The sequence below is a fragment of the Ochotona curzoniae genome, unplaced genomic scaffold, assembly GCF_017591425.1.
Source record: "Ochotona curzoniae isolate NIBS_2020 unplaced genomic scaffold, NIBS_Ocur_1.0 scaffold_4937, whole genome shotgun sequence".
Lineage (NCBI taxonomy): Eukaryota > Metazoa > Chordata > Mammalia > Lagomorpha > Ochotonidae > Ochotona > Ochotona curzoniae.
Genome location: NW_024467126.1, coordinates 1,579,606 through 1,585,092, shown reverse-complemented (window position 1 = coordinate 1,585,092; position 5,487 = coordinate 1,579,606). Strand labels below are relative to the sequence as shown.

Below are 5,487 nucleotides of genomic sequence, written 5' to 3'. Positions count from 1 at the left end.
TACGTGGTATGTTGATGGCTCAATATAAGCCCTTTAATAGGAAAAAAATGAGTTACAACTGATAAAACACAGAAAAAGGACAAGTGTGTTTATAACAAATGGCCTATATAAAATATTGTCAGACATTAATACATAATACCTTGGTCAGAATTTTTCAATCACAAAATATCTCAAATACTAAACATTAATTACAAACCTAGAGGAGTCCACCTCATTTTACCTTTCATGCACTCTAAAATACTTGAAAGACCCACGATTTAGGCATTTAGAACTATTTTCCAAGAATTACTACCCCCGAAAATCACTCTTCCTGCAAAGCTTGTAGGGCAGGGAGGGAGGCGGCCTGCCCACCATGCTGGACAACCACCAGGCAGGCCACGAACATTCACATTTCCAGGCATACCTTTCCAGAGCTTTCCCTAGCAAAGCAAAACAATTTTGCTTCTTTCCTTGCACCTAAAATCACAAGTATTTTAAAAAGTTTTCAAGCAGCAATTTAACAACACAGCATTAATAATTTACTATTATTCATTTTGATCTTCCTGGCCCAAAAGAGCTACTAGATTTCCAAGAACTCTGCCTACTGTTTATTTTCCAGGGAATTCCCTCCGACCCAGGCTCCCTACCACCCCACCCTGGGCTGCATCCCTAACCCACCCCTCCTCTCCTTTGCTACCTGCCCCTCAGTACCAAACTGTGCCCCCTCCCTCCCACACAACCCCACCTCAAGGTCCCCCTCTTGGAACACCAAGAGTCCCCTAAATTTGATGGAAACATAATTAATACAAAACAAGAAGGTCAAGAGCCAAAGGTCAGGGCTGGCACTCCAGCATCCTGTCAGAGCGCTGCTGGAGTCCTTGCTGCTCAGCCTGTGGGCCAGCTCCGCACTAACTCAGGCGCTGGGAAGGCAGCAGAGGATGGCCCAACCGCAGGGGGCCAGGAGGGAGTGCCTGGCTCCTGGCTTCAGCCTGCTTGCTGCAGCCATTTGGGGAGTCAGTCAGCAGATGGAAGATTCGCTTTCCCCACTTTTGTGGCTCTGCATTTCAAATCAATAAACTATTTTTTGAAAAAATAAACAAAGATCAGCAACTGTCCCCATTCTTAGTCATAACACTATGAGACGCCCAAAGCAGGCTTGCCATCTCCCACACAGAACATGGCCTAACCGACCTGCACCCACCCCCACCAAACAACTGGCTTCATCTAATACATGCCCTGTGCCTAAGGCATTTAAAATTGAGCAGCTTTCCCCAACACAGGTCATAGGACCACACTAAAAATTCCTCCGGCTAAGACACAGGTAGGCAGACAGGTGGCAGGTGCAGAGCAGATGGGTAGGTGAGGCCACTGGACTCCATCTACCAAGTATCACTGCATGGTGACACGAACCAAAGTTGAAAAGTCCTATGGCTCAAGAATCTTCTTGAAGTAAGGCTGCAGGACAGAACTAGCACAACTGATGACTCAGCTTTAGAAGCGGCAGCATCTGGAACCCTTCCTCCCTAAAGAAAGGAGGGGTGCCCACTGGCATTCCCAGGCCTAGAGGGTGGTACTTCCAGAACAACCGTGCACTCGAAGCCGAGGGTCCCTCACTCAGGCAGGATGCACACCCCCTCAGCAGCTGATCTGACACCCTCGGCAGGCATGGCCTCCTGCGCAAGCCGAGACACACTCGTGCACCACAGAGTTTGCTTCTGCTGCTGCTAAGCCTTCCATCTGCAGGCGTCCGCTTGGCGGGTCCGTCCCTCCACGGTGGCCGCGTCCTGCACTGCCACGACTCACACTGGCCAGGGGCTCCATCGCTCCGGATGCCATCTGCTTGTTGTGACCGACACTACAGCACCAAGCCACCAGCTACGAGGCACGTCGGGGACTTCAGCTGGAACCATGGCTGTGGGCCCGCCCCAGAGCACAGGGTCAACCATCACCCTCTCCACCAGCAAGCCCAGCCCGGCCCCACCCGGCAGCCTCTTCACCGTTACCATCAATACCGACTCCGCCAGCAGCGGGCTGCGGCCCCAGGCTTACCAGGTTACCAGAGGCAAGGTATAAAGCAAACACAGAGTTAAAGGCAAGAGGAGGAGGGGTAGGGTGAGCTTGCAGAAGAAGCTGGCATGGGACCTAGAACAAAGTCCAAGGGGTTGGGCTGCAGCCACCTGGAAAATAAAGCTCCCGTCAAGATTGGCCCCAGACACCAGGAGCCTGCCTACGCGGCCCTCCTTTGCAGGCAGCTTCGCCTCGGCGCTCTGTGTACGCCACCCCTCACCTCCAACCACGGGCCGGGCCTGGCCCCGCTCCCCAGGCCGAGCCAAGACTCCATACCACCTCAGGCAGAGCTGTCAGCCTGGCGCAGCTAAGTTCAGCTTCCACAAGACCAGGCCTCCTCCCCAGGTGCGCTCACAACCCTCTGGAAAAAAACAGGGCTGCCAGCATCGCCAAGTTCCAAGTCTGCCCTCCCAGCCCACCTAACAGCCCTGCACCCACTGCCCGCTTCCAGATTATTCCAGGCAGGGTTACTGACTGTCCTCCTCCACGCCTTCCTTTCCTCCCCACGCGGGGTCACTCAGCCCATGGAGGAGCAGGGCCCTGGCAGCGGTCCCCCACCCCGCCAGCGGGGGCCATCGATGGCCCTGCCTGCAGGTTATGGCAGGCCCTGGCATCGTAGCTGTCCTCAAGGCCTGTCTCCCTGTTAGCCTTCCTCTTCTTCATCCCTTCGCCCACCGCACCCCCAGACTCCTCTGACTCTGTCATCCCCCCTTCTGTCTCCTGAGGTCTTCAACTGGCCACCTCCTCCCTACAACCAGACGCGACAGCAGGCCTCCCTGTCTCTGACTCCTGCTGGACTGGCGGGGCCACAACTTTTGCTTTTATAGCCCCGAGTCGCGTCACAGGGGCATTGCTCAACACAAAGGATTCCTCCACTGCCACCGGAAAAGGAGTCCCTCCCTGTCCCCGCCCAAGGACATGACACAGGGCATGGATCACGGGATCCCTGAGGTGGCCACCCTCAGATTCCTCCATTTTAACCCGCTCCCACCCTCAGCAGGGCTCCGCGGGAGCGAGGGCAGATGGCAAGGTCACATGGACAGGGGCTTCCTCAGCGGTAGGGCATGGCGTCACCCCGAGCCGGTTTGGCAGGCAGGCATGTGCCCCCGGCCCGAGAACTCCACCGAACCGCCCCAGGGTCGCCTCAGGTCGTCCGCCCGTCCCTAGACCCGAAAGAAGGGCCGGCCGAGCAGCGCCTGGAAAATTCCAGGCGGCGGAGGGATCTCTGCAGAGGGTGCGTCACCGCCGCGGGCGGCAGCGCGTGACTCTGGGCGCGGCTGTGCCGCGTGGGGCCGCTGACGTCAGCGCTGCGGCACGGCGTGGGGGTGGGGCGGCTCCTGGTTGCAGCCCCGTGTTGCGCCCCTGGGTTTGGGGGGCTTCTTCGTCATTTAAGAAAACGTGGCAGGGTGCGGAGGGTTTGGGGACTTTGAGCCCACAAAGGGGGCACTACCCTCACGCTAAGGGTGACCCTCACGTGAGGGTCCAGGAGGGTTGAAGTCAGCGCTGAGGCAGGCCCGGCCATGGTGGGCGACTTGGTGAAATGTGTTCACACCCCTTACTAACTGACCAGAGGTGGGGGGCGAACTCACTCGGGTCAGAGCCAGGGGTTTTGTGTGGGAAAACACTAGATGGAATTGCGGGTAGGGCTTTGAGTGAAGGGTGAGGAGAAAGGCGATGAACAAACCAGGCGTTGCGTGTATCTGGGCAGTTTGCAAGCAGGGCGAGCCCCCGTGGTTTGGGGGCGCTGGCCACGGAGGCCCTGGATTCGGGGGTCTGGTGAGGAGAAGCCACAGCGCTCAGACCTCCCCTCCCCGCCCCCAGGTCGAAGTGAGACAGTTGTCCAGCAAACAGCACCGAGAATGGCACCTCCCGGGCTTGCCACCCACCCAGCCCTGACAACAGGTGCTTATGGCAATCAGGGAAGTTGTTTATCCCTGGAGATGCCATAAGCATACAAGGCTGGGCTCAGCCGCACCCTTCCCTGTGGTTCTCAGAAAACAAGTGACTCACTCTCAGCTCGGAAGGTCAGGCTGGCCCTAGCATGGCTGCTCAGCCAGGGAGACCAGCCGGACACCAGCCCTACCCTTTTCCGGCTTCTGCCACCTCAGTCGGTCTTACGCTGGCAGTTATTCCAGGGATAACTGCAGTGGGATAACAGCCTGAAAGAACAGCGTGGTGAGACGAGTTGCCTATTAGAAGGTTCTAGAAAGACGTATGAAATTAAGTGCCCCCCGCTGCTGCACGGTAGCAGGCTGAGGAGTCACCCCCCCATACTTATCTGACAAGAGATGCTATTGTGTGGCTGGCCCCACCACGCCCCCGCCACGTTTCTCCTTGCTGTTCTGGTATCACAATCTTCCTCCCTCATTCACAAATACCAGGGGGAAAATGTCTTCCATTGTGTTCTCCCCCGGACTGTGAGCACCAGTAAAAATGAGGCGCTTTGCTCCCTCTGGAGCGGCCGGGACCACCCACTTGGTTTCCGTGGACAAGTTGGAAGAGTTTGGAAGAGTCCCTTGTTTGGAAGTCGTCCCCTCGTCTCCCCCTCAACACTCCCAGGGGCTCTAAATTCCACACTCTAAATCCTCTCGCCCAGGCTGGTATACGCTGAGCCTGCTTTCTGCTCTCTTGTACAAATAAGGCTAAAAATACCTCCGCCCTGAGGAGGATGGGGGCAGGGCAGCCAGTGAGTCAGGAGATATTTCTCGACGAAAACATGCTGTTCCCGGAAACGGTGGAGGCAGCCTTTGGGGCTCCTGGGTGGGGCTGGCTGCCTAGCAACCGGGTCCGTCCCAGGCTGTGCCACCCTCCTCCCCCAGAGCGCTAAGGTGGAGGGCTGGGGGGGGGCAGGAAAGGGACCCCCTAGCCACACTCAGCTGGTGAAGGTCAGTGGCTTCCTCATTGGGTTCTGAAGCCAACTCAGCTCTGGTGGTTACACACACACACACACACACACACACACACACACACACACACACACGCTACCCCAGGACAGGTTCCTGGAAAAAGAAGAAAGGGTGATGCCCAGGTTGTGCCAAGGGCACAGCTACCAGGCTTATGCCACCTCAGAATACGTGGGAACCGTGACCCCCCACTCTCCATGGGTCAAGTTCCCTGGCTGTAGAGAGCCCGCTCCGCAGCTGCAGGCCCCTCAGCTCAGAGTCTAGCAGGGAACTGCACAGTCACCGTGAGCTGTCCTGGAACCTTCCAGCCTGGCTGGCAGCCAGAACAAGCCGGGGCCCCACCCCCACCCCCACCCCGTCTCCAGTTGCCTCTGAGGTGCACTGGTGCCAGCCTAGCCTCCCCTGGGTCCCTCCTGGTCTTAGCATTTCACAAATTGGACAGGCAAGCTTCTTCACCTAGTGGCTGCTTGGCGTACCCCATCTTCTGCTTCTACAGATCTCTGCCCAGGTCACCTCTCAGGGAGCCCCTTTTCCTTCC

General features: G+C 57.1%; 1 long non-coding RNA gene across 1 annotated transcript; it reads right to left on the bottom strand.

The window, feature by feature from the left end:
• Nucleotides 1-1,123: 1,123 nt before the first annotated feature.
• Nucleotides 1,124-4,900, bottom strand: LOC121150242. Its single transcript, XR_005882942.1, has 2 exons — nucleotides 2,323-4,900; nucleotides 1,124-2,156 (listed from the first exon to the last, which is right to left on the bottom strand). It is a non-coding gene; the product is annotated as an uncharacterized LOC121150242 (long non-coding RNA).
• Between the last annotated feature and the right edge of the window lie 587 nt (nucleotides 4,901-5,487).